A 21,460-nucleotide genomic window follows, 5' to 3' on the forward strand; every position below is an offset into this window, starting at 1 on the left:
ACATACAAAGAAGAACTAATACCAGTCCTTCTCAAACTCTTCCAGACTATTGAAAAGGAGGGATTACTCCCAAACTCATTCTATGAAGCCACCATCACCCTGATACCAAAACCAGGCAAAGACACTACAAAAAAAGAGAATTATAGGCCAATATCACTGATGAACATAGACGCCAAAATCCTCACCAAAATTTTAGCAAATAGAATCCAACAACACGTAAAAAAGATTATACATCATGACCAAGTGGGGTTCATCCCAGGGACACAAGGCTGGTTCAACATACGCAAATCAATCAGTGTAATACATCACATCAACAAGAGAAAGGACAAAAACCACATGATCATCTCAATCGATGCAGAAAAAGCATTTGATAAAATTCAACACCCATTTATGATAAAAACTCTCGCCAAAGTGGGTATAGAGGGAACATATCTCAACATAATAAAAGCTATATATGACAAACCTACAGCCAGCATAGTACTCAATGGTGAAAAACTCAAAAGCTTCCCACTAAAATCTGGGACAAGACAAGGATGCCCACTATCACCACTCCTATTCAACATAGTCCTGGAAGTCCTAGCCACAGCAGTCAGGCAAGAGAAAGAAATAAAAGGGATCCAAATTGGAAAAGAAGAGGTAAAAGTGTCATTATATGCTGATGACATGTTACTATATATAGAAAACCCTAAAAGGTCCACACAAAAGCTACTAGAGCTGATTGAAGAATTCAGCAAGGTAGCAGGTTACAAAATTAACGTTCAAAAATCAGTTGCATTTCTTTACACTAACGATAAATCAACAGAAGAAGAAAGTAAAGAAACAATCCCCTTTAAAATAGCATCCAAAGAAATAAAATATCTGGGAATAAATCTAACCAAGGAGGTGAAAGAATTATACACAGAAAACTATAAACCATTGATGAAGGAAATTAAAGAAGACTTTACAAAATGGAAAGATATTCCATGCTCTTGGATTAGAAGAATCAATATTGTTAAAATGGTCACACTGCCCAAGGCAATCTACAGATTTAATGCAATCCCTATCCAATTACCCAGGACATATTTCACAGAACTAGAAAAAATCATAATAAAATTCATATGGAACCATCAAAGACCTAGAATTGCCAAAGCATTACTGAAGAGAAAGAAAGAGGCTGGAGGAATAACTCTCCCAGACTTCAGACAATACTATAGAGCTACAGTCATCAAGACAGCATGGTATTGGTACCAAAACAGACATATAGACCAATGGAACAGAATAGAGAGCCCAGAAATGAACCCACAAACTTTTGGTCTACTCATCTTTGACAAAGGAGGCAAGAATATACATTGGAATAAAGACAGTCTCTTCAGCAAATGGTGTTGGGAAAACTGGACAGCAGCATGTAAAACAATGAAGCTAGAACACTCCCTTACACCATATACAAAAATCAACTCAAAATGGATTAAAGACTTAAACATAAGACAAGATACAATAAACCTCCTAGAGGAAAACATAGGCAAAACATTATCTGACATACATGTCAAAAATTTTCTCCTAGAAGAAATAAAAGCAAGAATAAACAAATGGGACCTAATGAAACTTACAAGCTTCTGCACAGCAAAGGAAACCAGAAATAAAATAAGAAGGAAACCTACGGAATGGGAGAAAATTTTTGCAAGTGAAACCGACAAAGGCTTGATCTCCAGAATATATAAGCAGCTCATACGACTCAATAAGAAAAAAATAAACAACCCAATCCAAAAATGGGCAGAAGACCTAAACAAGCAATTCTCCAAGGAAGACATACAAATGATCAAAAAGCACATGAAAAAATGCTCAATATCACTAATTATCAGAGAAATGCAAATCAAAACTACAATGAGGTATCACCTCACACCAGTCAGAATGGCCGTCATTCAAAAATCCACAAATGACAAATGCTGGAGAGGCTGTGAAGAAAGGGGAACCCTCCTACACTGCTGGTGGGAATGCAGTTTGGTGCAGCCACTATGGAAAACAGTGTGGAGATTCCTCAAAAGACTAGGAATAGACTTACCATATGACCCAGGAATCCCACTCCTGGGCTTGTATCCAGAAGGAAATCTACTTCAGGATGACAACTGCACCCCAATGTTCATAGCAGCACTATTTACAATAGCCAAAACATGGAAACAGCCTAAATGTCCATCAACAGGTGACTGGATAAAGAAGATGTGGTATATTTATACAATGGAATACTACTCAGCCATAAAAACTGACAACATAATGACATTTGCAGCAACATGGATGCTCCTGGAGAATGTCATTCTAAGTGAAGTAAGCCAGAAAGAGAAAGAAAAATACCATATGAGATCGCTCATATGTGGAATCTAAAAAACAAAAACAAAAACAAACAAACAAAAACAAAGCGTAAATAAAGGACAGAAATAGACTCACAGACAGAGAATACAGACTTGTGGTTACCAGAGGGGTGGAGGGTGGGAAGGGATAGACTGGGATTTCAAAATTGTAGAATAGACTACACTGTATAGCACAGGGAAATATACACAAAATGTTATGATAACTCACAGAGAAAAAAATGTGACAATGAGTGTGTATATGTCCATGAATAACTGAAAAATTGTGCTGAACACTGGAATTTGACACAACATTGTAAAATGATTATAAATCAATAAAAAATGTTAAAAAAAAAAAAAAAAAGAATCTCTAACCTCTATGTTGGGGAAGCCTCCCTGAGAAAGGGATGCTTAAGCTGAGACCTGCAGGATTAATAAGAAAAACAGGTGAAGAGAAAGAAGGTGAAAGAGAACAGAAGAGTATTCCAAACAATGCGACCAGATGTGCAAAGACCTGGAGGAGAGAGGAGGTGATGTGGGGGTGGTGTGAGAAACAGGGCAGGACAAAAACATGGGGATGCATGAGCCAGGTTAATGATTTCGTGCTTTTTCAAGCCAATGTCTTTAATATATTTGTTAAATATTTACTCACAGGAGAAGTTAATCGGCCTACGGAGGAGTGGGGAAAACACTGGTGGTCCCTCGCTACAGCTCTGGGTCCTAAACATGAACACGCTTTGGCCCCAAACCTGTAAAGCCTCTCAGCCAGATAAAACATCTGCACCTAGCAGGACCTGTTTTCCTTAGAAGCAATTTAATGATCATCTATTTTGTTACTGAAACAAATTCCTTGGGGGTATTTGGTCCCCTCTTTCCACTCACTACCCCAAGAGGTTTCTTATTTTCAACTTTAAACACAGGTCAGATTTTAGTGAAGAGTTCTACTAAAAACAATTTCCTCTATCTTGGTACATTCACATGTTTTGTTAATGTCTCACCCTTCCCAGTTGGCTGGCTTTCGCCAATTCTGACCTTGTAAAAGAGACAGATGAAACTGAAGAATCAACAGGGGCCAGAAGTGGAGGGTTTTGTGCAGGGTGTGCAGTTCATCAGCATCTCTCACTCACTGGGTGGAGCCTTCAGGTCCATGCACAGGAACACATCCTGCTTCACTGCTGATATGGGAGGAGCAGTGTGGAAGGAAGCCGCGGTCCTCAAATCTCCCTGACCAGCAAATCAATGAAGATTTTAAAAATACAGATTCCTTGGTCCCATTCCTGACCTACTAAATCATGAGTTCCTAGGGACAGAACTTAGGAATTTGTATTTCCAAAGTTCTCCTTGAGTGAATCTGGTGGTAAAAAAAATTCTGGGACTCACTAGACTTTACTGTAAAAAGCACAAATCTCAGAGCCAGTGAAACCTAAAGGCAGACTCTAGCTCTAGCATTTGTTAGCTGTGTGACCTTAGACAAGATTTTCTTTGCCTCTCTGAGTTTTAGTTCTCCAGTTTAAAAAAAAAAGGGGGGGGGGAAGAGAAGGAGAAAGAAATAACATTACTAACCTCATATTATTAGAATGAGACCGTGACTAGCAGGTACTTGATACAGTAGCCCATAAATGGTAGCAGTCACCTACCTTACTGTATCTTAACCTTACCAGGATCCCAAGCTAGATCTGTTCCCAGAACTACCGCAGCCCTACTTGCTGCCTTCTTGTTATTTCCCAAGAACCTATTTTAACCCTCCTCCAACTTACCAGCAGCTTCCATGGGAAATGACATGAGATAAAGGTCACTGGCTGCTGAGAAGGGCTGAAATTGAAGCTGCAGATAAAAAGAGACTGCCTACACACTTCCTTCCTCAGGCACAAAGACTTTCTCCAAGAGCTGGCTGGCCATCCCTCCTGAAGACTGGATAAAGTTGTTATACAATAACCAAGGTCCATTTGACTTTTTCTTGGACATCAGGGTCAGCACACAAAACTAGTTCTAAAGTGCCAGTGGCTATACTGTACCCCTCTAATGACCAGGATGATTACTTGGAGGCACATAAAGAAAAAAAGCTATACACGGAGATATACATCAAAATTCTCCTTTCATGTAAATACTTGGATTGTTCAGCACATGTTAGTCAGAATTCAATTTTTAAACTTATTTCATTTTCCTCACAATGTCCTTATGAATTAGGCTAAAGTACACTGTTTCTATTAAAAACAACATCTTTTCCTGATGGTAAAATTAGTATATGTTCACTGAACACACTTTGGAAAGTAGTGAAAAATACTACATAGAGAAGAAAATTAAAACCCTGATTACCACCTAGAGATAATAAAATTAACATTTTGGTGTACTTACTTTAAGTAGTGTATCATCATCTAATTTTTTAATTGGCATAACTCTATATAGTTTCTGAATCATGCTTTTTCACTTTACATTATATTGTGAATTTTTAGTATATCGCTAAAAAATTTCAAAACTAGCATATTTAATGTTGATAATATTGTAGCACACAGCTATTCCATACTTTATTTCCCTGTTGTTGACATGTGGGTTCCCCACCACTTTTTGCTGTCATAAACATTAAGAGCTAACTTCCTTATTTGCAGTTTACCTTTGGGAAAACCAACTTACAGGGGTTAAATGCCCTGCCACAAGGCTAGATCTGGAATACAAATTCTCTACTCCAGTCGCATTCTTTTTTCATACACCACAAATATTAATTTGTTTTAACACTATCAATCAATGTATAGACAATACTTGCCACTTCAATACATTTTATTTCCTGACCTTCATTTTTAAAAGAAACATTACTGACAGTGTAGGAGCGTAAGAATAAAATAAAAAAAGAGTCCCAAAGTAGGGGCAAACAGGAGTGAGGGGTGAATTCAGATCGTCACTGTAGCTCCCTTCTTCACTTCTACCTCTTCTCATTGTACCCACTTCCCCAGTTGAGTCATCTAATAATGACATCACTTCCTAATTTTGACTCGTATGAAAAGATAAAGCTTCTCTGATGCTCAACATCCCCACCAAGACATTGGCCCCTGTATTTTAGTGCTTCTCCTCTCTTCTTCCACCTGATTTTCCACCTATCTTTCTCTGTCTCTCTCGCATACACACACACACATACACACACACACACAAACTGGTCTTTGATTTTCAGTAGAAACCATTGGTATCTGCCATTCTGTTCTGTCACATTGTTGAAAAGACCTACTTACAGTATAAGAGCTACCTGTGGCCACCCTTCTTCCATGTTGATTAATGTTATACTTCAAAGGGATGCAGCACCAGGTAGTGAAGCCTGGAAACCCAAGGTCTTTTTTGGCTGAGCTCTATTACTAATTCGCAGTCTGACCCCGGGCAAGTTGCTTGTCTTTGTAGTCTCATTCCATCTTCATTAGAGGATCCTGAAGATTCCTTTCAGTCCTGACATGACATACTTTTGAACAGTCTTATTCTTTTAGGTGCTCTTTTCAATCTCTTGAACCTTGCCTGTTTAAAAAGTGACCTGTTTAAGGTGGCTCCTTTCTGGCCATCAAACATCCTCTAGCCATCCTTTGTACAGGTCCAACCCAAGACAACGTCTGCAGGAGGGCTCCATCCCAGAGTTTTGTTGTTGGCACTACTGCCCTTGATCCAATCAATCAGAACTTTCCTGGGTTCCATGCTTTAGAAGGCCCTATTCTGGCCCTTCTCCTCCCCATACAAATGACGATGGGTCTGTGAGGCCAAAGATAATTGACTATCTGTAACCTTCTTTCCCCCTTCTAGACCAAGCTCCCCCTAACCGGGATGTCCAGAATTTCCCACTCACGAAGCTCTGAGCCTGCTTCCAGGGCCTGCGTGGGGTTCTGCTCCTCTCTGTACAATTAAGTGCGGACCATATTGCCTAAAGTGTGGCTAAGAGGTAGCTGTTTGTGTAGTTTGTGTTTGGAGTTGTGGACAGAGCTTGGATATGTAGGGTGAAGTCTGCACACTTATACACAAGTTTTTTTGAGGTCAATATGAACAAAAGGGTTGGTGGCCCATTTCAGGGGGATATATGGAAATAACCATTTGTGCATTCACCTCAGGCTCACAAATGTTAGGGATGGGCCTGCCTGTGGGATACACTATCTTGCAAAGAGAGGCACAGAGCAGTCAAGAAGAGGGGTTCTTCAAAGATTCTGTGAGCTATTTGTGGTTACATAGACAAACTCACTAACTGGAATGAGTAGGCAACAGAAAGAGAATGAGGAAGCTACAGACTTTTCACCTTTGGCTCTAGCTAGATACAAGTTCTGGACACAAAGGTAATTTATAATTTCTTACTGGTTTTCATCTTGCCAAACCAGAGTTATAATCTTGTGGGCACAAGGTGTGATATTATATTAATAGTAATGACAATAGATTATTGAGCCTAACCTGATTCCTATGTTAATATTTTATTCTATTTGTGTTGGTTCATTTTCTCTCAACTCCCTCCCTCACCAAAATAAAAAGTCATTAGGTAAAGCAAAGCAATCCCTTTAGGCTGACCTAGCCAACCCTCAATTAACCAGTACATCTGAGGCCAGAGTTCTAAGAAACGGCCTACTAAAAAGCATCTAATTTCAATCCTCTTTGGCTACTTCTCACATCACAGTGTTTTTCAGGATTAGGAGTCATGATTTTGTAAATGAGATCCTGTAAATTATATCCACATGATATTTCAAAAGGACCAAGATGGAAAAGTATGTGGCCTTTAAAATGGTTTTAGTTGTAGCTCTACCCAAGCCAAAAAAAAAAAAAAAAAGAGCTTGGGAAAATTCTACCCAGTTTACAAATTAGCTGGATGACATTGAACTAGTTATTTACCCTCTTGGGGATTCAATTTCTTTAACTATAAAATGAGGGGGTAGATTAAATGGTCTCTAAGGTTCCTTAAAAATCTAAGGTTTTATGGTTGCCTGTGATTTTATAAGCAGTCATGCCTAGAGCTGTTTAGCAGAGAAAACTGCAGAATGTGAAAACCTTTAAGACTTAGCTAAGAAATAAAAAGACCATTCATCAGGAAATGGGGTCAAGTTAAAGAGCAAAGAGTGTAGTTGCCTGAGCAACTCTAGTCTAAAAAGAAATTATTACAGAGTTAAACACAGGCCTACGCAGGCCAAGGAGAAAGAAAAGAAATGAGAGCTCCATCTTTTCCTGTTCTCGTCCTGAAAGAGGAATCATATGATAATTGCTTAACTCTCTGGAACAAGACGAAGTGTATAAAACAAGCAAGCATACACAATTCCCAAATATATCTGCTATGGCTTCCTTCCTAGTGTTTGAACCAAGTCTGAAAGTTTCAATGCCAACTCTCCACAGGTTATTTCAGTGGCTACACACAGCATGCTAATTTTCTCCTCCCTCTTTCAGTATCAGAAATCCTCTCCAAAGTTCTACAAGTTCGATTCTACACCGAAGCTGGCATTGAAAGCTGTCAAGCTCCCAAATCCTGTCAGTGCTAATATGAGGAAATAAGACATTCAACTTTGTTGTGAAACTAAATCATAATACATCAGACAAGAATATAAAACTAGTTGGTCAGTGTTCAGCCCAAGGTTACAGTCAACTGCTCTAGAGAACATGAAAGCCCTGAGAAGGAGGAGCCCTTTTGTCCTGTATCTTCCAGCTAAAGAGGAAGTGAAAGTACTATGTAGTTTGCCTTGGAAGTCTAACCATATTAAGAAAAACAAATACATACTTGATTCCACATACTGTGTAATTGATCAAAATGCAGGAAATTGCAGGGGCAGAGTAGAAAGAAAAGAGTAAAGAAAGATGTGTAAAATCGTATTTGGTTAACCAACTCTTGAACAAATAAAAATTGGCAGTATTTCTAATATTTACAAAACTAAAATTTGAAAATGTGGGTTATAAATATATTGTCAGTGAATTTCCTATTATTTTCTTATGTTCAGAAAGTTACGTTTCCTAAGAATCCAGACAATTTTCACTGTTCTTATGTTTCTGAAATCTGATTCAGTTTCTTCTATGGTATGTTTTTGCAAATCTCTTCTTGTTAGAGTATTTTATTGAACACAGAGAATGTGCTAACAACTGTGAGGAAACAGATACCCAATATCTTCCACTTTTAATCTGTTTTTTAACCTAAATAAAATATCATTTCTCATTAGAAGTTTAGATATCCAGCACAGACCACTGAAATATAGTGCTTCTCTGAACACTGAACAGAGAAACCTCTATAGCAAAGGGCTGATGAGGGGGATAGGAGATTTTTCACAAGATACTTTGGGCAACATCAACTGTGTCTGAGCTTTGAGAAAGTTTCATCAAGCGCTGCTTCTTAAGGAGACTAAAAACAACCACAATGCCTATAATACTGTATTACCTAACAAGGACCAGTATAGTGCTTATTATCATGTGCCAGGCCCTGTAAGTGCTTTACAAATATTACCCTTTGATATTTCATAGCAGCCCTACAGAGTGGACGACATTATCATCATCACCACCACTATTTCCATTTTAACAGATGAAGAAACTGCAGCACAAAGAAGTTAAGTCATTTGCTCCAGGCCCATAGCCACCGAGTGTGTATGGCTGCAGAGTCCACACTCCCAGTCACCACACTCTGCTCCTCTCAGAGTAGCTCTGAGTATTGCAGGCAAAGGTGGGAGCAGAGAGTTAGATGTCCTGGGTGCCACGGCCCCTCAGCATGTCACTTCCCTAGTGTGGAAACACTGCTTTAATTTCTAGCAACTTCTAGCTCTTTAACCTGGAGATTCTTTCTCAGATCTGTGCCTCTGAAAAGTTCTTAAGATAAAAGATATGGTGAAGTGAACACCAAAGAAAAATTTTAAGACTAATCTACTTGCTTAAGAAACTGAGATTGGTGAGCTAAAGGAGAAAATAGCAAGATATTAATGGTTTCTACTGGATTTAAACCCTCTTAGTCACTTTTATCATTTGCCTAAAAATCAATAAAATGGTTTTTTGTTGCTGCATTTCTAGGTTAACATGAATGACTTCTAAGAGAAGGTTTAAGAGAAAAGAAGTTATCGGTTCCTACAAAATACATACTTTGGCCAAGGACCTTGGACAGCAAGGTCTTTCCAAGTACAACTTAGCAGTACAAGGATATCAATCTGAAGGATTATTTATCATAATAAAAACTTTAAAACAGCCTATTTACCATCAGTTAGAGAATGGTTAAATTAAACAATACCCAGCAACAGAACACCAAGCAATCATTAATATTTACATGAAGATACACGTAACATATTAAGTGAAAAAATCGAGTTGCAGAACACTGTCATAGTATTATGCCATTTTTGTGGGAAAACGACACAAGAAACATTTATTTTTGTATGTCTATAACATAGAGGCAGGTTTGAATATAAATCTGAAAGAATATATGCACACCTCTTAATTTAGAGTGGTTAGCTCTGGAGAAAGTGCTGAAGAGGGAGGGGTAGTGGTAAAAAGGAGATGAATTTTTATTTTATAGACTTCCAGTTGCTTGTGGTAGGTGAGATTCACCAAATGCACATGAATTAAAGCACAAGCAAGCATGTGGAAGCCATTAAATAATTGGAGGAAGATTAATAAATATTCAATTATAAATAAGCTGTGTAGTAAGTTTGACAAACTGACTCATGAGATATAACATATAATCACTTTATGCACCAGTTCTCCCATAATTGTGCATAAATTCCTGTGCTGGCTTTACTAGACTTTTATTTTCCTTAATGTTATGGATTTTTGAGGTTTCATTTTCATTGAAACTTAAAGAGGAAAAAATTATACCTTCCAAAGACTGATAAGCCAATAGTTAATGCACTAGTCTTTTATTCCTATATATTCTTTTTAGAAACTCAAATACACATTATGTGGACCATCATCATGTTTGAGACTGGATGGCAGTGTGGTGTGATTAAAAAAAAACAACACAGCACAGAGTAGAAGACCAGTCCAGGCTTTATCACTGACTCACTGGGCAATTACTGCCACGTAACACCTGTGGGTCCCTATTTGTTCCACTCTAAAAGAATCTATAATTCAAAAAAACAAGAGAATGGTATCTCCCTTGGTTGACAAGCAAAACACTACATCTCCAATGCTGCAAAAGCCTTGTTAAGCAGCTTACTAATTGGTGCTGAACATGACATATGAAACTGTTACAGTGTCCTCTTCTTGTCCCTAGCATGTGTTTCTCTGATTCCTCCATGTTCTGTCCAAGTGTCACCTGTGCAGTTGTGGGAGTCACTAGAGCCAGCCTTTCACCCCTCTGTGTCTCCCTCTCCTGCTCCTTCTCGACTCCGAGGTATAAGAGAAATGCCAAAGTCAGGCCATTCCATGCTCTGCTGCTCAAGAAAGTCCAACTCAATTGGTGCATCAGAGCCGGAGTGATCTTTGTAAAACATGCCTAACAGTGTCATCCCATTTAAAAGTCTTTATCATACATCCCCACCACTTACAACCAAGTCCATACTCCTGGCCTGACATAAAAGCCTCTTTCTGTCATGACCCCCGACCACCATGGCCCCAGTCCCCTTTTCCAGCCCCCTCTCCTGTCTTTTAACTCCCACCTGATTCCCCATACAAAATCTTCTAGCTATATGGAAGATTATATAAAAATATGCAGGTGGTATTCTCTTAACAGAAACCCCAGAGACCAGAGGTGTTTCACAATTCATAACTTTTCAGATTTTCAACAGGTAATCCCATGATTTTATGTGTTTTTACATAACATCTCAGAGGGTACAAGGCATCAACTCATATCAAACACGTATATATTCCTACAGCAAACATACAATACTCACATTAGCTATGATAAGGTCACAAATAGCCTCAGTTCAGGTCTGGTTTTGACACTGAGCCACTTCCCTCGGCTGCTCCAAGTCTATTATCCACCCTGTTTCACCTGCTCTGCGTCTGGCAAACTGACCTATCTGGACTTTGGCTCCACACTCCATTGCTCCCAGGCTGTTGATGGGATACAGCCAATGGGGATCCTAGCTGGCTGTCCAGGAGCCTGGGGTGTTTCTCTCTCTTTCCTGAGGGATAGTCACTTGTTGGCAGTTTCTCTTCAGACAATCTTTCCATGACTCCTTCCTCTGGCCCCCTAGAATCACTCTCTCCTCTTGTCTAGGGACATGTGTCTAGGGGTGATAACAGCTCTGCTGTCCCACCATCACATTCCTAGCCCTTGTGCCAGCACTCCACCCACAACTTTGTACGTGGTCTCTTTATTAAATCCTCTTCCGGCAATCCTAATTTGAGAATACCCTCAGTTTCCTGGTAGGTCCATGGCAAACACAGCACATCAACGACTTCAGATCAAGACAAGTTTTCCTACCTAAAGGATTAGCTAAAAGCTTTTTTAGCTTTTAAAACTATCTGGATTTCAGAATTACATATAAGATTGTAAACCCATACACTCTATTGTTTCGTTCTTCTATTTAATATATACTGCTCCTTCTACCTGGAATGCCCTTCTCTCCATGTCCAACTGGCTGCCTTCAATTTAATCTTTTAACACCATGTGTCCAGTGAACATCAAGGCTGACCTACCCACTGACCAATCCCCTGTAGACACTCCCCCATCCAACAGTCCTGGACACTTGTAAAGTCCCCGCAACAGCCTTGGAAAACTTACGTGAGTATGAGGCTTGAAGGGAAAACCCCACTAAGGAAGTGATGGGTTCACAGGTACCGTCACTGTTACATAGGTTAAATATATGTGAATGAAGGGTTTAACATTTCTTAATATTGCTGTATGATTCAAGAAACATTGGGAGAGCACAGTCATAAATAACTAAAATTTGGTCGTTTTAAATTACATTTATTCACCCTCTTGTGCCAAAAGATTCACAAACAAAACATAAACAGAAATTTTTGGAAAATACTCATCCTTAGTATGTGCAAAGCACTCAGGCATTTTCTAGCCTACTGCAGTCAGTATCACTTTTTAAGAAAACTGGTCACACCCTAGAAATGGGTCATGCAATGAAACAGTGTGAAAGACACCAAACTAAACAACATTCATTGACAAATGCTTCCAAACCTTGTCAAACAAAAAACAAAAATGTGAACTAAAATTGTAACCACATTTTAGTTTTTTTTGCCATTTATGCTTTCAGCTTGTTTCTCCCTATTTTTAGTGACTTGCTCTCCCGAGCAGGGGCAGGAACTCGTGTCCTAAAGTTGGAGGACATCTGGTTAGAACCGCAGGATGTGTGCTGAGACAGAAACCAGAGCAGCCCGCAATCTGAGACCTGGGACTGTCTTAGCCAATTTTGGATATTTGGTCACCTTATCTGAGATTATATGTAAACTCACTTTTTTCAGTCTCTCAGAAGGCAGCTTTTATTGTGTAATTTTAAAAGAATTTTTCCTATGTTGTTTAATGACTTAGGTTAATTTTAAACAAGGGTTTATGAAATGTGAGCTAGTGCCAGGAAAATGTAGATCAATTGTTGCTTCCCTAGAGAAAGGAGTGGTGCTTTTAGTAATAGATCATAGTAAAGTATCTATAATTCTTCTAGGACTTAAAAGGAAAAGCAAAATGTGGGTTGGGTAGAAGGTTGTTTTTTTTTGGGGGGGGGGTTGTTTTGGTGTGTATGTAGACAATATTACACAAGGCCTGATTAAGAAAAAAAATTGTCCTAATTAAACTCCTGTTTGTATCAAGCAGGCATTCATTTAGATGCCCTTGAAAGAAAAGAATTATATAGATGTTGTATCATTTAGGGTTAACATTGCCTACATGTGACAGAAATCAAAAAAAGCGGTGGATAATAATCTTATCTTAAATAAGATAGTTCTTAGCGATCTTGTAAAAGATAAGTAGAAAGTCCAGAACTGGTACAGCTTTATGATGTCAAAGGACCAAGATTCTTCTCTGCTGCCTACTACTGGGCTTCCTGTCAACACATACAAATCCTAGACAGCTGGAAGGAGGAAGGGAGGAGGAATGGCATGCCCCTTCCATTAAGGTCATGTCCAGCAAATTACACACACAATGTTCCCTGTAGCCCATTAAACAGAGTATCATCACGTGGCTGTATTTAGCTGCATGGAAGGTAGGGAAGTATATAGTCTTTTTAACAGGAGCTCAACCAACAAAGGCGGAAGATGGCAAAGACAGATATTGGGGAAAACAAGTAGTTTTTCCCACAAGGGAAATTGGCCTGAAATTGATAAAACTTAGGGCTTGACTTCCGCAGCATTTGCCTCTTCTTCTCAGTCAGTGTCTCCTTATTCTTTAGCCTAGGGCTAAAGGGAATTACCTAGAGCACTAGCTTACTTAGCTTAGTTGACTATTTTGCCCCTATATGGCAAAGCCTGCCATGCCAGGTCAGCGTGTGGATAGCTAGAGCTGGAGCCAATCACACCCTAATCACAGGCTGCAAAACAAGGTTCAGCTGGGAAGCAGGAGGAGGGAAACGAATGCTGGGGAAGCAATCGACAAATACCTTACCACAATGTCTAAGAGGCAGCTCCTCTTTAACAGTTCAAATCAAAATTCGTGATTTTTCTCTCAAATTCCACCTCCAGTGCACTACCACCCATCCAGTTGTTTAACCCAAAAACCCAAGTGTAATCCTTGAGCCTTTGTTTTCCCCTCACTCCTCACATCCAGTCATGACCAACTATATAATACGTGGGGCCTAGTGAAAAATGAAAATGCATGGCCTCTTACTGAAAAATTATCAAGAATTTCAAAACAGCAACAGCAGAGCATTAAACCAACTGTGGAGTCCTTCTAAGTATGGGGCCTGGTATGACTGTACATGAAGCCAGACCTGCATCTAATATACATCCAAACATTTTGTAAGTTCTACCCCTGTGATAGTTAATTTTATGTGTTGTGACAGCTGGGCCGCAGGGTGTCCAGACCCTTGGTGAAGCATTATTCTGGGCGTGTCTGTGAGGGTGCTTCTGGGTGAGATTAATGTTTGAATCAGTAGACTGAGTAAAGCAGATTGCCCTCCCTAATGCTGGTGAGCCTCCTCCAATCAACTGAGGGCCTGAATACAGCAAAAAAGAGTAAGAGGGAACTCCTTTTGTCCGACTATTTGAGATGAGACCTCAGTCTTTTCCTGCCTTTAGACTCAAATTGAAACACTGGCCCTTCCTAGATCTTGAGCCTGCCAGCTTTCACACTGGAATTTACACCATCAGCTCTCCTGGGTCTCCAGCAGGCTGACTGCAGGTCTTGGGACTTTTCAGCCTCCCTAATTACATGAGCCAATTCCTTATAATAAATTTCTTTCTTTTCTCCCTCTATGAATACATCCTATCCATTCTGTTTCTCTAAAGAAACTCCATACAACCTCCAAAACAATTCTTAAGTTGGTACCATTCTCTCCATCTCCATGATGACATCTCTGGATCTCTGGTTCTGGCCTAAATGGTACTGGCCTCTTGACAAGTGTACCTGCTTTCACTTTTGCCCCAGCTTCAATCAGAGAAGCAGAACCACAAGAATGGATACACACACACATATAACAAATATATAATATATATACACATATTTATGTATAATGAATGCTTAAATATATAAAATACAATATTTTAAGTATAAAATATTTAAATATACAAAATATATTTTATAAATATGTTTATATGAACATACTATTTAAACTTTTTTATACAAATATGCTAACTATAAGTATCTATATAAGTATATAAAATACATAATATATCTGTAAATATATATATATGCAACATACATAAATGAATTTGTTACAGGGCTTTGACCTTACACAACTGTGGAAGCTGATTAAACAGTGTCCGTGGCAGCCCCAGGCTCTGGCACTTAGGAGGGATGATGACTATAAAGAGGGAGACCTGAGGATCAACTGGAACCTATGAGGACAGACTTAACCTACAAACATGGACTGGGAACTACTGTCAGTCTCTCACCACCTCTAACCCTCCAACTTTGACGAGGGTGTGTGTTCCGCAGGAGAAGCTGATACCCTTAGTCATGGAGCTAAATATGCTCCTGGCCCCAGACTTAGGCTGAACGAGAAAATTTGGCAGGAGCTGAAGGAGTTGTGAGCCAGAGGTTGCCCCAGTCCACTAAGGTGAGCCAGCAGATTATAACAACGTGGGTACACTGCAGTGGGGCCTTGTGCCCTGCTCTGACCTTCCAAGGGTAAAAGCAATAGGCTGCTGTTCCTTTTCTGCCTTTCAAATAGCACTCAAAATGCACCTTGTGAGACTCTTTAACCCTGAGTCATGCAGGGAAGGGAATACTGAGAAACGTAACTCTGATTTAGCTAAACTAACACCATACAAATCCCCCACAACCCTTCAATTAACTCCAGCATGGCAGCGGTAGATACCACGGAAAAATTCAAGACAGACCATTTTTTCTTCCTAAAACCCTCCAAAAGCATCCCCATGCAGCTAGAACAAAATCCAAACTCTTTACCATGGTTTACAGTAAGTCTGCACAAGATCTGACCCCTAACATTCTCTGAGTTCAGCTCATTCTGTACCACTTCCTCCTTGAGCACCAATCTTGAGCCACTAGCCTTCTACCTGTGCCTTAAACACAAGGAGGTCATCCCTATCTCTGCCTTCACGTGGCCTTCTTCTGTGTGCTACATATCTCTGTGTCCTTCCTTTTCTTATGAGGCCAATCATCATTGGATTTAGGGTCTACTGTAAGCCCAGGATAATTTCATATCAAAATCATTCATTGTATCTGCAAAGACTCTATTTTCAAATAAAGTCCCATTCACAGGTTCCCGGGGTTAGGACTTGAATATATCTTTTAGAGGGGGTGCAAGGTAACTCATTACAGGGCTAATGAAAGATTCCTATTACTCCTGCTTCTACTGAGACAGGGCCCCTTGGAGATTTGAACTTGGAACTATTAGGACCCCTAGTAAATGCTATATGCCACAAGAAAACAGACATTTTCAGGTAATGCAGAAAGGAGAATTTCTACACTCCCTGAACTGTTAGAGCAACGACAGTTGGGATGTGGACAATAATTAATTGAAAGTTTGCAGGATCCAGAATTAGGAATTTATGTGATCACAAAGCTTCCAGTGCATACACTGGGTAGCTGACTGCTCAACAGCACTGGACAATGTGGTAAATTGCCTGGATTTGTAAGTCAGATTTTTGACACTGTAACAGCTGGAAGGAGAAATGACCTTTGCATTTGTGTTAAAACTGAAGCGGATTATGTCACAAAGCATCCCACATTGCTATCGGAAAGCAGTTTGGAAAAATTAGGCTTGTTGGAGAGAGTTGCTGTAGGAGGAACTTAAAGCGAAGCATTATATCTTGTGAAAACATGAGTTATCCTTCCCACTCCTTGCTCTTAAAGAAGCTACTATTTCTCCTTTATGGGGAAGAAGAGAGGAAACTGCTAAGGATTAGAAATAAAGGCGTGCAGAGTGTGGAGTTCAGCCACTCAAGTTCAGATATCAAACTATCGAAGCCTCCTGACTATGGAGTAAGTGACTTCCTTACTTTGGGTCAGAGAACACACTAGAAAAACCCTGGGCCTTAAACACCAACCATGACTACTGAATTTTTATTAGTTGGGAAGCCAGGTCCTAAAACAAGAGAGAGTAATCTCTCACATATTTGCTCCTGGAACCTAGCAGCCACTGGAGACAGCTTTAAAACCCATGGCACCACTTGGGGTTGGGGACTAAGAAGACAAATACCTCCATGTGTTCTGGCTCTTATGAAGATGGGCGGGTTTTTTTTTGACAGAATGTGCCTGTGAGAAGAACTCTATCACTGTCCTCCAGAAACAGGAGGAAGGTCATAGTGTCAAGCTCTCCTGACCTCATAAACAAAAAAGCTTGGTAGATACCAAAGCTCTACCCTCCCTCCTTGGTTAGCCCAGACCGTGGTGTTCAAGTAGTTGAAGAGGTCTCCATAGTCAGTGAAGATCTGGTAGTCAGCCCTGACGCTAAGGGTGAACAAATGTGGTCAAAGTCCTATATTAAGAATCTTGCTTGCCTTTAGGGTAACTCTAGCACCCCAGTGCTACTGAACTTAAACCAACATATGGGGAGTGGGGTGAGATGCTGCTACCTAACTAGATCCAGCAATCCAGTAGGCATTATCACTGGTGGAGCTTTAGAGAAAAGTTCCAGAAACCCTTTAGGAGACTGGTACTAGCCTGTGAGGTGGAGGTGGTCCAACTACCTTAAGCAAAATACAGTGGTACTGTTTTACCTTCTGATCTCAACTGACCACTCCCCAACCCCAGCCCCTGCCACCATTCCCTCTGAAGTCACATAGCAAAACACACAAGAGATTGAAAATGTTTCTCTCAAGGAAATACATAAGGAGAAGATTTTTATTCATCAAAAATCATCTTAGAAATATATAATAAGAGATTTTATTCACCAAAAATCCTCTTAGAAAGGGAGAGCTGTCTTTGGTAGAAAAATTCTTTGAAAACCACTAATTCAAAAAGATATATCCACCCCAATGTTCACAGCAGCATTGCTTACAATAGCCAAGACATGGAAGCAACCCGTGTCCAAAAACAGATGAATGGAAAAAGAAGATGTGAGATACACACACACACACACACACAATGGAATATTTCTCAGTCGTAAAAAGAGTGAAATGTTGCCATTTGTGACAACATGGATGGACCTGGAGGGTATAATGCTTAGTGAAACCATTCAGACAGAGAAAGACAAACACTGTATGACATCATTTATATGTGTAATCTAAGAAATAATCCAAATGAACGTATTATGTTAATGCATAATGTTTAACATATTTAATGCTTTGCATTCTGTTTAATGCAAAACAGAAACAGGCTCACAGGCATAAAAAACAAAGTAGTGGTTACCAAAGGGGAGAGGGAGAAACGAGGGGCAAATTAGGGGTATGGAATTAAGAGATACAAACTACTATGTATAAAATAGATAAGCAACAAGAACATATTGTATAGTACGGGTAATTATAGCCATTATCATATAATAACTTTTAATGGAGTATAATCTGTAAAAATACTGAATCACCATGCTGTACACCTGAAACTAATATAATATTGTAAGTCAAATCTAATTTTTAAAAATTCAGTTTCAAATTTTCTGCCTTTAAAATATTCCAAAAGGTATACAAAAGATGCTGAAAGTGTGGACTCCTTTCAAATGCAATTATCTTGGATGCACTTGGTATTGGCTGACTTGCTCCCAAGGCCCCAAATACTTTCAGCTGAAGCCCTATCCAGTAGCAACTCCTAAATCTTCAGTAAAGAATCATTTAGGCACACACCCACACCCACTAAGTATGAGTGGGTGTTTTTCTAGAAACTGATGAAGGTCTACATTCAATGTGTTATTGCTAAAAAGGAGACAGGTAGTCCTAAAGGTTAAGGACTACAGAGGACAGGCACACACTAGGAGCAGGCTGTGAGAACTCACAGGTATCATGAAGACTATCTCAGGCCACAGAGTTGGATTTTCATCCAACATAACCAGATACTCAAGGAGTAGGAAGCCCCCAGCTGACAGCATGACTATTCTAATCTGCCTCCTCTGTTTCATTATCCTTAAAACTTCTGAGTTTTCTATGACACAAATCTAAGCACACCAGACCTGTGATCAAGATTCTTCAATAACTTCCCATTGCCTACTGGATTAAAAGAAAGAAGAAAAGAAAACCATTGGAAGGCATTTAAGGCCTCTCCCAGCTTCTTGCAAAATGCCTGGTGAGCAATGGATGCTCTAAACATGGAGTACGAATGAGCAAGACTGACTCTCTCTTTTCTCTAGGGCTCAACTCAAAAATCACAGAACTTTTCAGTAAGGTCATCCCTGGCCATCTACTAAAATGACAACAAGCCCTCTCCTATGCTTATTTTTTCCTCCTTAGTTCTTATCAATACCTAACATACATTTTACTTATTTAACTTATTGTCTGTCTCCCTCAGCAGACATATAAATATATAAAATATGAACTATAATCTCTAGGTAGACAGGGATTTTTGACTTTTTAATTTGTCCACTACTCTATCTCCAGTACCTAGAATAGGGTTTGGCACACAGCAAGCACTTAATGAAATATATGTAGGATGGATGGATAGATGATTAAAACCTCAGCTCAAATATCATTTTCACCTGAAGCCTCCAAGTAGCTTTAGATAGTCCTGCTTCCCACTCTTTCCCTGTATATATTGTCTCTTATACTGTACTTCTTTGTAAGTCAAGCTGAAAACTACATTGAAGTCAAGGGCCTCATGTTTCATTTTTATATACTTAGAAATGAATCCTTTGTGCTTGGTACATGATATGTCAATGAATAAATGAATGACTGATTATACCCTTAAAGATGAAGAAACAGAGGTTTAGAAAGGTCAAGTAACTCTTAAGGACACACTTAGTAAGTTGCAGAGATAAGATACTAACCCAGACACATGCCAAGCCATTCCTTTATTTTCCCTCATCACTACTATCATCTCTCCCCACAATGGTCTATCCTGCCTCACCTGTTTTCTGTTATTCAAATTGCACCCATTACTATCAATCTTCCAGATGACTCTTATTCACAGTAATTTTTTTTTTTTTTTTTAAACAGAGGATTCCTGAGATAGCTCTCAGGGTAAATGGGGGAGGTTATGACGTAGGTAATGTGAACTTGGAGAATAGCCTATTCATGTTCCATTTGTGTTCCACACTCCATATTCAGGCTCTTGATGCAAAGGCCTATCTATTTTGCAGATAATGCACCCTCTATTGGTCCCCAACCTCAGGTAATAGTCTCTCATGATCTGCATTTATCTCCTAAGGACTTGTGTGGTTAGTGATGGATACATTTGTTAGACTCAGCTGAGCTTCCAGGAGAAGCCACAGAATGAAGCAAGTCTAAGCAATCAGCATCTCCACCCTGGGATTAGCATTCAGGATACCTAAAGCTTTTCCTCTCCTCTCTCCGTCTCTACTTCTGATGGAAGTAGGGGCTTCAACCTTTCCCAAATGGGATTCCTCCAAGGTTACTTCATGAGAAGCAAAGGTTTATCTCCTATTAGCTGTTTCCTCGTGGTACCACATCAAAAATAGAGACTTCATTAGTCCAACTTCTCCCTTTTTGACGCGCATATACCAAAATTAGAAATAACAATTTTTGTTGTCAATGGTCCTTGAAAAGTAATGTAAAAAGTTACTTACAGTTTAAAAGTGTGCTCGTTACTTGTTCTTGTTTCCTCATAAGCTGAGACAGTTGCAATCAGAACCTGCAAAAACCCACAATAAATTCTTCCCTAATGTCTTTTGTATAAAATCTTCAGTAGCTACCCAAGCACCTTATTCATTAATTTGTAACTGTACGACAACATTTAACCCTTAACGTGTCTACGTAAAATGTTGATAGCTACAATTTGGGAAGCAGTAGAGAATTTTAAAAGTGCAGGACCACCTGTGTTCAAATCCACCTCCATCGTTCATCAGCTGTGCAAAGTTAAGCTCCTCAACGTCTCAGTCTTATTTTCCTCATTTTAAAATGAGATTTTATCACTTTATAAAGTTGTTATACTTAATAGAAAATAGCAGTTAATAAATGGTAAGTTATTTGGGAGGGGCTTATTATGTACTAGGCATTATGCTGGGCACTTTACATCCATTTCATCTAATTTTCAGAGCAATTTGAAGAAACTAAGACGCTGAGCACAGGGCTTTGTACACTGTAGATAATCAAAATACATCGAATGAATTAAGCTCAGAGAAGCTAAGAAAGTCCGCTGCTGGCAGGACACTGGTAGAGCCGGGAGTGGAGTCCAGGTATATCTGCCCGCAATGCCCAATGCCCAAGTCCCTGACCCCTGTGCTATATCCTGACAATGTACAGAGTGCCCAGGACAGTGCTGGCACAGAAAGGCCCCGATACATGGCGTTTTATGCCGGGCCCTCGGTATGAAAGAGGACTAGAAAAGTGGGCTTTGAACCCGGGCTCACCAGTTTCCAGTAGGGTCTTGAGCCCACTGGTCAGGACTACACGGTTTCCTTAGCGGAGGTCTGAGGTGAGACGGAAAGTGCACCTTTCCTCACTCCTATTTTCTCTCCTCCCGCAATTACGGTGCGAGGTGAAGAGCGCTGGGATTGGGGGCGCACCTCTGGAGCTCCTTTTCCCCCTGAGACTCGCTGGCTGAGTCGAAGCGACTGCGGCCCTGGGGT

General features: G+C 39.7%; 1 long non-coding RNA gene across 2 annotated transcripts in view; it reads right to left on the minus strand.

The window, feature by feature from the left end:
* Window positions 1-21,458, minus strand: part of LOC106730801 — a 125,351-nt gene extending 103,893 nt beyond the window's left edge. Inside the window, exons 1-2 of one of the 2 annotated variants that reach the window (XR_004320525.1) lie at window positions 21,242-21,458; window positions 20,459-20,523 (exon numbers count right to left, since the gene is read on the minus strand). This is a non-coding gene — a long non-coding RNA (uncharacterized LOC106730801). The remainder of the gene's footprint in view (window positions 1-20,458; window positions 20,524-21,241) is intronic. The other variant, XR_004320526.1, reaches the window with a different exon arrangement.
* Window positions 21,459-21,460: the final 2 nt, after the last annotated feature.

The sequence above is a fragment of the Camelus ferus genome, chromosome 6, assembly GCF_009834535.1.
Source record: "Camelus ferus isolate YT-003-E chromosome 6, BCGSAC_Cfer_1.0, whole genome shotgun sequence".
Lineage (NCBI taxonomy): Eukaryota > Metazoa > Chordata > Mammalia > Artiodactyla > Camelidae > Camelus > Camelus ferus.